Genomic DNA, 12150 nt, shown 5'->3' with positions numbered 1-12150 from the left:
CAGTAATTTTGTCAGAGTATGTCAGACAATTTATTGAGAGAAACATATAGCCAACCATTAAACTGGTTGATATTTCATTGTGTTTCAAACTTTTTTTGAATGAGTTTTACACAAACCCAGAGGCCAGAAAAGGAGGCAAGGGGTGGAACAGAAGGGAAGACCTGTGATAGTATCAAGGGCAGGAAAGATTAAATGAAGAGGTATAATAGTGTAAGACACTGGAGGTGATAATAAAAGATGCATAATATATTTGAGGTGGGGATCTTCAATTTCCATCGAAAGTGATTTGGCAACACCAACATTGAATGCTATTGACTCAGTTGCCAGCTTAGTCTGTGGCAGTCAGGTCATAGAGATCCAACAAAACTACTTGACCTTGTCTTCATCAATTTGCCTTTCTGTAATGCATCTATCCTTTACAGTATTGTTAAGAGTGACCACTGTACAGGCCTTATGGAGACTAAGTCACATTTTCACTTTGAGGTCATTCTTCCATCATATGGTGTGTAGAGCATATGTCTTGTGATGTGGACGTTTTGCTGCTGTCCCTTTCTTCAGTGCTTACTTCTGTTCATATGATCACGTTATCATGTGATAACCTAACTATCTTTAATGTAGTAGCAACTGAAGCATATGCATCTGTGTAGATCAGATTATTCTCAGAGTACCCACCCACTCTGGGGCTCCTCAACACACTCCCTTTTAGGATCATCTTAGCATCACCCTTTTAGGAAAGAGATGAGTAGATTTTTTCTCTCTCTCTCAATGGGTCATGTAACTTTTGAACTCTCCACTTAAAAGGCAGTGTCAGCAGGGCCATTAAATATTTTTAAGATAGAATATTTTTCTCCTGGGGTGTGTCAAGGGTTATTGGTAGATAGATGAGAAATGTGGAATTCAAATCGCAAATAGATTATGGCCTCTTTCTATTTTGTATTATCGCATACCTTTGAAGGTCAAGTACATGAATTTGTGACAAAGGAAAAGGTGCAAACTTACCATAGTGTATATCATTGTATTTCAGTAAGTTGTGACGTCAAATCAACAAGTGACTAAGTCCCATATGGCAGTGCATTGTTTAATACTATCACCAGGTGTCTGGGCCATCCCATCTCTCTGACACTGATATCTGGTCTGTGTGAAACTCTTTAAATCCAGAGTTTCCTGCTTCATCATGATCAGGATGGCTATGGCTGTGGTTTGACCGTTGGAGGTGTGCACTTTCTTCTGCATGAGAGAAAGTAGTGTGTTATGAGTGTGATTAGATTAGATTCCCTACAGTGTGGAAACAGGCCCTTTGGCCCAACAAGTCTACACCGACCCTCCGAAGAGTAACCCAGCCAGACTCATTCCCCGACCCTATGTCTACCCCTGACTAATGCACCTAACACTATGGGCAATTTAGCATGGCCAATTCACCCGACCTGCATAGCTTTGGATTATGGGTGGAAACCGGACACCTGAAGGAAACCCACACAGACACAGGGAGAATGTGCAAATTCCACACAGACAGTCACCCAAAGCAGGAATCAAATCTGAGTCCCTGGCGCTGTGAGGCAGCAGTGCTAACCACTGAGCCACCATGGTGCCCACACATATAACCTAAAGAGAGTCCATTAGTCCCAAACCAACTCATCATCAATGAGCCCTGTGCTGCCATCATTCCTCCACCGCCTCACCGTCGTCTACATCAGACCTAACCAACATTGAAGTTGCCACTCTCCAATTTCATCTTTCGCTACTGGGCCAATTGTTCTTTGTCACCATCTCACCGTATCCTGCATTGGACCCACCAATTTCAGAGTCTCCTCACTCACTGCTGGGCCTACCTTGTCTCTGCCGATGTAACAACTGCCAATTCAATGTCCCATGCTCCCACCCAGAAAAGTAAGTATGTGCTCACTCGCTGTCACCACAAGGTCTGCCCTGAGCCCACTTGTCATCACCACAGGGTCCACTTGTCATCACCATGGCATCCATGATGGGCCCTCTTGAGTCTATGCTGGGGTCCCTTGTCATCGCCGATATCATGCCAGTTCAGAACAATTGGTAAGTAAAAAGATGAAGATCTGAGGAGGTGCCTGGAGAGAGGGAAAAACCACGGGGAAGCCCAAGCTGTATTGGTCAGCAAGAGTACTGTTCAAGAGAGTACCACGTCAGGTAGTGATGGTTGTCATCTGAAAGTGGAATAATGTTTATCTTACAACCTAATGAGGTCACTGAAGCATTTCTGATACTGAATTCAGATTCTGTGCACCATACTCAAACTGAGTTGAGTCACATCTGCTGTTTACATGATTAATCTCTTCCTCTTGTTCGTAAGAAAGAACATCATACTTTGTGATCCTCAGCACTTCCAGCATTCCCAGGTAGAGTCAGAAAACAAGAATAACAGTCTTCCTACATCTGTCTGCACTGTTCCTGCCTTCATTACCCTTCAGGAAGCAGCTTTCTTTAGAGCATTCTGACTCTTGCTAGGGTCCTTTTATAAGGAGAAGCTTCTTTGACCAAATGCAAACTAACATTGTGCCTGAACTATGGCACATTTAAGAGAGAGGTGGGGAGGAATTTCTTCTCTCAAAGGGTTGTGATTCCATGAAATCCTTTATCACCGAGGGTGGCTGTTGAGGCTAAGTGTATTAGTGGTTGAAATAGTCAGATTTTCAATCAGTAGGGAAATCAAGGGTTATGGGGAAAAAGGAGGAAAGTGAAGTTGAGGCCTATCAGCTCAGCCCTGACCTCACTGAATGCTGGAACAGACTCAATGAATTAATGTGTTGCTGGAAAAGCGCAGCAGGTCAGGCAGCATCCAGGGAACAGGAGAATCGACTTTTCGGGCATAAGCCCTTCTTCAGGAATGAGGAAAGTTTGTCCAGCAGGTTAAGATAAAAGGTAGGGAGGAGGGACTTGGGGGAGGGGCGTCGGAAATGTGATAGGTGGAAAGAGGTCAAGGTGAGGGTGATAGGTCAGACTGGGGTGGGGGCGGAGAGGTCGGGAAGAAGATTGCAGGTTAGGAAGGCGGTGCTGAATTTGATGGATTTGACTGAGACAGGGTGGGGAGAGGGGAAATGAGGAAACTGGTGAAATCCGAGTTCATCCCTTGTGGTTGGAGGGTTCCTAGCTGGAAGATGAGGCGTTCTTCCTCCAACCGTCGTTTTGTTGTGGTCTGACGATGGAGGAGTCCAAAGACCTGCATATCCTTGGTGGAGTGGGAGGGGGAATTGAAATGTTGAGCTACAGGGTGGTTGGGTTGGTTGGTCCGGGTGTCCCAGAGGTGTTCTCTGAAACGCTCCGCAACTAGCCGGCCTGTCTCCCCAATATAGAGGAGGCCACATCGGGTGCAGAGGATGCAATAGATGATATGTGTGGAGGTGCAGGTGAATCTGTGGCAGATATGGAAGTTTCCTTTGGGGCCTTGGAGGGAGGTGAGGGGGAGGTGTGGGCGCAAGTCTTGCACCTCCTGCGGTTTCAGGGGAAGGTGCCGGGAGTGGAGGTTGGGTTGGTGGGGGGTGTGGATCTGACGAGGGAGTCACGGAGGGAGTGGTCTTTACGGAATGCTGATAGGGGAGGGGAGGGAAATATATCCTTGGTGGTGGGGAAGGGGAGGGAGGAATCTGAGACTGTCCAGGTGAATTTGAGGTCGGGGTGGAAGGTGTTGGTGAAGTGGATGAACTGTTCAACCTCCTCGCGGGAGCACGAGGCAGCGCCGATACAGTCATCGATGTAGCAGAGGAAAAGGTGGGGGGTGGGGCCAGTGTAGTTGCGGAAGATGGATTGTTCCACATATCCTACAAAGAGGCAGGCATAGCTGGCGCCCATGCGGGTGCCCATGGCTACTCCTTTCGTTTGGAGGAAGTGGGAGGATTGGAAAGAGAAGTTGTTCAGGGTGAGGACCATGCCCAAAATCCACAAACCTGACTGCCCCGGCCGACCCATTGTCTCCGCCTGCTCCTGCCCCACCAAACTCATCTCTGCGTACCTTGACACCGTCCTGTCCCCCTTAGTCCAAGAACTCCCCACCTACGTTCGGGACACCACCCATGCCCTCCACCTGCTCCATGATTTTCGCTTCCCCGGTCCCCAACGCCTTATTTTCACCATGGACATCCAGTCCCTGTACACCTCCATCCCCCATCACGAAGGACTCAAAGCCCTCCGCTTCTTTCTTTCCCGCCGTACCGACCAGTACCCTTCCACTGACACCCTCCTTCGACTGACTGAACTGGTCCTCACCCTGAACAACTTCTCTTTCCAATCCTCCCACTTCCTCCAAACGAAAGGAGTAGCCATGGGCACCCGCATGGGCCCCAGCTATGCCTGCCTCTTCATCGGATATGTGGAACAATCCATCTTCCGCAACTACACTGGCCCCACCCCCCCACCTTTTCCTCCGCTACATCGATGACTGTATCGGCGCCGCCTCGTGCTCCCACGAGGAGGTTGAACAGTTCATCCACTTCACCAACACCTTCCACCCCGACCTCAAATTCACCTGGACAGTCTCAGATTCCTCCCTCCCCTTCCTCGACCTTTCTATTTCTATCTCAGGCGACCGAATCAACACGGACATCTACTACAAACCGACCGACTCCCACAGCTACCTGGACTACACCTCCTCCCATGCTGCCCCCTGTAAAAACGCCATCCCATTCTCCCAATTCCTTCGACTCCGCCGCATCTGCTCCCAGGAGGACCAGTTCCAAAAACGCACAACCCAGATGGCCTCCTTCTTCAAGGACCACAATTTCCCCCCCAACGTGGTCGACGATGCCCTCCACCGCATCTCTTCCACTTCCCGCTCCTCCGCCATTGAACCCCGCCCCTCCAACCGCCACCAGGACAGAACCCCACTGGTCCTCACCTACCACCCCACCAATCTCCATGTACAGCGCATCATCCGCCGTCATTTCCGCTACCTCCAAACGGACCCCACCACCAAGTATATATTTCCCTCCCCTCCCCTATCAGCATTCCGTAAAGACCACTCCCTCCGTGACTCCCTCGTCAGATCCACACCCCCCACCAACCCAACCTCCACTCCCGGCACTTTCCCCTGCAACCGCAGGAGGTGCAAGACTTGCGCCACACCTCCCTCCAAGGCCCCAAAGGAAACTTCCATATCCGTCACAGATTCACCTGCACCTCCACACATATCATCTATTGCATCCTCTGCACCCGATGTGGCCTCCTCTATATTGGGGAGACAGGCCGGCTACTTGCGGAGCGTTTCAGAGAACACCTCTGGGACACCCGGACCAACCAACCCAACCACCCTGTAGCTCAACATTTCAATTCCCCCTCCCACTCCACCAAGGATATGCAGGTCTTTGGACTCCTCCATCGTCAGACCACAACAAAACGACGGTTGGAGGAAGAACGCCTCATCTTCCGGTTAGGAACCCTCCAACCACAAGGGATGAACTCGGATTTCACCAGTTTCCTCATTTCCCCTCCCCCCACCCTGTCTCAGTCAAATCCATCAAATTCAGCACCGCCTTCCTAACCTGCAATCTTCTTCCCGACCTCTCCGCCCCCACCCCAGTCTGACCTATCACCCTCACCTTGACCTCTTTCCACCTATCACATTTCCGACGCCCCTCCCCAAGTCCCTCCTCCCTACCTTTTATCTTAACCTGCTGGACAAACTTTCCTCATTCCTGAAGAAGGGCTTATGCCCGAAAAGTCGATTCTCCTGTTCCCTGGATGCTGCCTGACCTGCTGCGCTTTTCCAGCAACACATTTCCAGCTCTGATCTCCAGCATCTGCAGACCTCACTTTCTCCTCAATGAATTAATGGCCTACTTTTGCTCCTACAGATCTTATGATCTTAACTCTATAGTTGGTTGGACAGTACAGAACTGGGATTCTGAAGTGTTGGCTGATTTAAGTCGCCACAGTCTGTGAACACAACTGGCGGGGCAGTTTACTTACAAATGTGTTTAATTACCTTTCCTTTATTGTTATTAGAGCAAATTTCTGGAACTTACAACTTAACAGCACGTTGAAGTATGTTCACAATGATCCATCATTCTTTTCTTGAGAATATGTCTGAATGGGCAATGAATATTGAATTGAATTGAATTAGCTACATACTCAAATGAGAATAGTGAAAAGTTTACAAGTCACCACTTATGGTGCCATCTTAGGTACAAGGTACCTAGGTACAAATTCTTCAGTACAAGTTCTTAGAAGAAAAACGAATTAGAAAAATAAAGAAATTTAAAAAGTCCAGCATTACATATCATAGGAATAAATTAGAAAGTAGAGAAATAAAATGTTCAGAATAACAGTCCTTCCAACTCAGTCCATGCTGAAAACTAACCTCCAGTCCACAAAGGGCCTTGACTCCATACCACGCTGAGTTTCACCTCAAGGCTAGGAGACCATTCTGGAATCAGAGGCTGGGAGGCCAGGCTGGGCCAGAGATTGCCATGGGCTGCTGAAAAATCACCATGCTGGGCTGAGAAGCCCCCACGCCGGGTCAAAAGACCACCATACCAGGTAGAGAGACTGCCACACTGGGCTGGGAGACAGTCCTGCTAGGCCAAGGTGATGACTTGCCAGGTCCTCTCTATGACCAAGAGTCTGAGCCCACACTGAAGCTGGGACTTCAAGACATAACTGAGAAGAAAGAACACAGAGAAAAAAAAATCACTCAAAAGAGGAAAGAAAGGAAAAGAAATGGGCTAGCTCTGGCTGAAATCTCCTAGTCCATCGCTATCTTGGAGGCTGTAGGTGCAGTATCTAAATCCTAAGAAATATGTATTTTTCAATGAATTTTACAAATCTGATAAAAGATTAATTTATACAGAGCTTCACTGTCCCAGCAATTCCTCAGAGTACTTATTCAACACTAATCACTTGATGTCCTAAGGGGCAGAAGTGGAGCAGGAATAAATGAGATGGTGACCATCTCCTTGGTAGCAATGCCAAAAATAATTAAAGAAATACCTTAACATCCAAAATATGACAGGAAGTAGTTTTGTCAACTTCAAAAGACATTCAGCTTTGTGTATACCCTCGTTCCTTTATGTGACCATTCGTGACAACAAGTATTTCTGTCTCATGTTTTGAAATTGCTTCCCTCAAGTCAAATCTTTTTCAGATGACCTAGTTTAGTTTAGTTAAATGTCTCAGAACAATGTTCAAATTAAACACTGTGTATTACAATCATAGGGTCATACAGCATGGAAAAAGACCATTTAGTCCAACTCATCTGCGCTGATCAGATATCCCAATCTGACCCATTTGCCAGCATTTGGCCCATAGCCCTCTAAACTTTTTCTATTCATATCCCCATCTAGATGTCCTTTAAATGTTGTAGTTGTACCATTTCCTCTGGCAGCTTGTTCCATACATGCACCACCCTCTGCATGAATAAGTTACCCCTTAGGTCCCTTTTAAATCTTTCCTCTCTCACCTTAAACCTATGCCGTCCAGTTTTGGTCATTAGTGTAAATTAATTCTGCTTTGTAATTTATAGAGTATTTGCATTGATTTTGCAATGGAGACTGTTATGATTTGCCCATGAATGATATGGTTCATTTCTTTGGAAATGTGCACATTTGATACAACATATTTGTCATGAAAGAAGTTACATTTCAATGTAAATTTTGGCTCTATGGACAATTTGGCATGCCTGCATTCAGCATTATGTCTTTGGTTCAGCTAACTAATTCTGCAGATGGAAGTGTCAGCATCCTCACCTCTAGGTTAGAAAATTGTGAATTCAGGTCCCATTACAGATTTGAGCACTTAATCTCAGCTGACACTTCAATGAAGTACTGAGGGACTGTCTGAAGTCCCGAATTTCAGATGAGTTATTGGATGTGAAAGATCCCATGGCACGCTGAAGAAATGTTGCCAATTCTCCTGATTTTCTGGATTACACTCTTCCCATAACCAAATACATCAAAACAAGTCACCATTAATTTGCTATTTATGGGAGCTGGCTGAGTGGAAATTGTCGGTGACTTTTGTCTGTACACCTGTCTATTTGAAAAGTAATGCAAAGATTGTAAAGTACTTCAGAATGTCCTGAGGGCCTGATAACATGCTATATAAATGCAAGTTACATCCTGAATACAAACTATCTTAGCGTCATGAAAAATGACAAGAATAATTTTCTTTTTAAAATGTTACTGTATTGGGACAACTGTTCTTCCCTCTTCATAGGATCCCTACAATGTGGAAAGAGACCATTTTGGCCACTGGATCCACACTGACCTTTCAAAAAGCATCCACAAGACCCAGCCTCCCATCCTATCTCTACATTTCCCATGGCTAACCCAGTTAACCTGCACAACCCTGAACACTCTGGGGCATTTAGCACGCCCAATCCACCTAACCTGCACTTCTTTGGACTGTGGAGCACCTGTGGAAACTCACAGAGAGACAGGGAGAATGTGCCAAATCCACCCATTCACCTGAGACTGAAATCAAACCCGGGTTGCTGGGGCTGTGAGGCAGCAGTGCTAACCACTGTGATGCTGCCCTTGTCCAAGCTGATTTGTCTGATGTGCTGAATTTATTTTTAGTTGGTGAGGTTGAATTCAATAAGTGGCTGATGGTGAGTGGAGATGGAGGTTCAAGCAAGAAGATGTTTGTATGAGTGGTATATGTCAGGATAAGTTACTTTGGGACATAGTTATGTAAAGAAAAGTAGTGCAATTAGATTCTGTGACATCCAAGACGTTTACGCCTTGTGCAATGAATTGAATTATTACATGACTGACTGACACCAATCTTCTGTCTAACATTACTCTGCTTTAAAAAGATTAAAATCTGTTTTTGTTTCTATTTTACTTGCCATTGCTACACCTAGCGCAGTCCTATACCCTCGGAGCAAGACCAAAATTCAGGAAGTCTTAACTATGTCAATTTCAATTATCCACATGAGTGCCCCCTTTGATTATGATGAATAATTGAAGTTCCTTTGTATTTGTGAAATTCAGTCACTCATGGGGGATTCATGAAATATGCTTGCACATATGCAAATTCAAGCTACAATTTTATTCCTTACCCATTGGAAGAGATGTATGTTGCCTTTGTTTTGGAATTATCCTATTCTTCGGAATATTGTCTGATTGGAAATAGTAATGGAGAAGGGATTAACAACAGAGATCTCTGTTTGCAGCAATGGGAAATAATTTGAATTTGTTGGTATTACTTCAGCAGGGAAGGATTTGGTTGTTTACACTCCACCAGACTGGGGGAGGATGAAATTTTCACGTCCATGGAAGTGGCAAAGAGGAGACAAATTCTTCTCATTTTGCTACCTCTGCAATTAACCAATAGGTGAGAATGTCCAGAAGGTAGTTTTGTCACACATCAGCAATTAACACTCTTAGCAGTCAATTGATGGCCACTTAAGGGCCTCAAATTGCATCTCCCAGAACACCTTCCTCCTCACTAAGCAAGATAGAAAACTAGAAACCACAACAAACCACTTGTCCAATCTGGGGTGATCGTAGATTTAGTCAGTGGGTAAAGAACTGACCCTTGCACCTATCTGCCCATGATGCCCACACCATTTGAAGAACGTTAAAAGAAACCTGCCTCTTGCCGCTAGAGAAGGCCTCAACTGGCAGTCTTGAGGACCCTGAAGTTGCCAGCTTCTGATTGGCCAACAGCTTTGGGCTCACTACTCATCCGTATGATGCCTTTCAGCTCTCAGTGAGCTCATCGACAGGCTGTCTGGTATACTGCCTCACTGCTGGGAGCTGTGAATCTTTGTCTCATATCTTTGCTCCACATTTATAAAGAAATCAGAAGACTTGGCCAGTGTTTCAAGATGTGTGGGACAACTGATCCATTTAACAGAGCAAACAAGAGTACCTAAATATAAAACAAAGAACTGTGGATGCTGAAGAGTTGAAACAAAAACAGAAAATGATGGATCATAGAATCCCTACAGTGTGCTAGCAGGCCATTCAGCCCATCATGTCTGCACTGATCCTCTGAGACCCACCCTTTTACCCTATCATTGTAACCCTGCATTTTCCATGGCTAATCCACTCAGCCTGCACATACCTGGACATTATGGGCTATTTAGTGTGGCCAATCCACCTAACCAGCAGATGTTTGGATTGATGGAGGAAACCAGAGCACTCAAAGGACACCTGTGCAGACATAGGGAGAACATGCAAACTCCATAATATAATCGCCTGAGGCTGGAAACAAACCCCTGACCCTGGCGTTATAAGGCAGTAGTGCTAACCACTGAGCCACTTTGCTGCCCAAAGAGAAATGCAACAGGCCTGGCAGCATATTTGGAGAGAAATAGAATTAATGTTTTCAGTTCAGTGATCCTCCTTCAGAACTGGTTGCAGGACCACTGAACTCAAAAATGTTAATTCTGTTTTCTCTCTATAGATGCTGCCAGACCCTAAAGAAATTTCCCCAGCAATTTCTGTTTTTGTTTAAGAAGAGTACCTACTTGTCAGGAATCAGGCTCAGACAGGCAAGAAAAAAGTAGGTTAACTGGGAATGGACAAGGGATATCAGGCAATTATATTCTAGCAAAGCACAGCAAAGTAGTGAAGAAAGGGCAGATAATAAATTTAATTTTAAGAAATTTATTAAAACTTTCAGGAAAGAAATAACATATTGCATTCAAAGAGTAAAGAAAACCACTATACAGGTTAAAACGTTCAGCAAATGAACAAAAACCTAAATAACCTAATTGCCTCTGAACATAATTGATGCAGCACTAAATATGAAGCACTTCATACGGTGAAACATTAATCCTCAATTCTGGCTCAGTTTTAAGTGTGAAATGCAATGAAAAGGAAAGAATGGAATGGTACTCTTAGGCATGTAATATTGTTTCTTCTTGCTTACTTCCTGGAATTCTGTGATTAACATTATTGGAGGAACCAATATCACCTTTGAGGAAAGCTAGAGAGGAGCAAGAAATTTGACCTTGCTGGCATCATCTGAATCACAAGTCTTTTTCTCAGTTTCTATTGTTTATTCTTTTGCATAATTTGCATCATGCAACAATACTGCTTTGTTTTCCCTCTCGCATTGTCCATTACTACAGAAGCCTGATCAACTAGCTGAAGGATGAACAAAAGATTATGAGGGTAAAGTGTTGAAGAATTTTGCATGTATCTGATGCAGGCTAATTTACAAATGTGCGTGAAGTTCATTACTGCGTATTTATTTGTCACTTTAGTCACTTAGCTAATTTAGATTGGATGCCAGTAAATAATTACTGCCAGTATGTTTTTAATCATAATTCTGCTGCTTTAGGCTGTTTTAGAACTGCAATTTCAGATTAGTTGAGTCTTGCTGCTATCAACTTTACTTATCTTCCTGTCACTAACTTGTCATTTCAGTACGCCATTTTGACTTATCTCCTTGTCACTTGCTTGTCATTTCAATACACCATCTTTTTCTTATGCTAATGTGTCTGTGCTAGGTCTGCTATAATGCTCCAGCAAAGTCCAACATAACATCTCATTTTCCATTACACGACTTTACAGTTTTCAGGACTCAACATTGAGTTCAACAACTTCAGAGCACAAACATGTTAAGTAGCTATTTACAATTATCGTCACTTTAACAGGTAGCATGCCTGTTAAGTTGCTTTTAAATTCCCAACTCAACCCAATAAGAATAACACATGTGTCGAGCTTTTTATGGTTTATTGAATCTTAGAATCCCTATAGTGTGGAAGCAGGCCATTCAGACAATCAAGTCCACACTGTCCCATCGGGGAGCATCCCACCCACACCATGTTAATTAGCTGCTCCTCCCCATGTCTTGTTTGTTTTGTCTGAGTAAAGTCGATCTATTTTCTACTGTTCACACCCACTATTAACACCCTTTTTTTTTTATCTATGTCAATCTATGACAATTGGCTCTCCCTTTGTCTTTTCTTCTGGGCACTTTCATTATCTGTTCTACTTACAATTCCTTCCCCTTTGCCAACAGCTTAAAAGCAATAAATTTTCCAACCTATTCAGTTCTCCACAAGAATGTTTTGGAGCTGAAACACTAATTCTGTTGCTTTCTGAATAAATGCCGACAGGCATGCTAGGGTTTCTTTGGCACTTTCAATTTTATTGCCATTTCCCAGCATCCACAGTATTATATATCTTCATTTTTTTTAAATCAATGATGTTGACACATTGTGTCTTCCAC

The 12150-nt window shown here is 44.4% G+C and overlaps 1 protein-coding gene across 9 annotated transcripts in view; it reads left to right on the top strand.

The window, feature by feature from the left end:
- pcdh15b (protocadherin-related 15b) overlaps positions 1 to 12150 on the top strand; it is a 1538224-nt gene that overhangs the window by 1007493 nt on the left and 518581 nt on the right. The gene's annotated exons all lie outside the window — the stretch shown is intronic.

The sequence above is a fragment of the Chiloscyllium plagiosum genome, unplaced genomic scaffold (assembly GCF_037043375.1).
Source record: "Chiloscyllium plagiosum isolate Xiang-an unplaced genomic scaffold, Cpla_swu_hap1 HiC_scaffold_22, whole genome shotgun sequence".
Classification (NCBI taxonomy): domain Eukaryota; kingdom Metazoa; phylum Chordata; class Chondrichthyes; order Orectolobiformes; family Hemiscylliidae; genus Chiloscyllium; species Chiloscyllium plagiosum.
The sequence above is the reverse complement of the archived record's forward strand: the minus strand, read 5'-3'. Positions and strand labels throughout refer to the sequence as shown.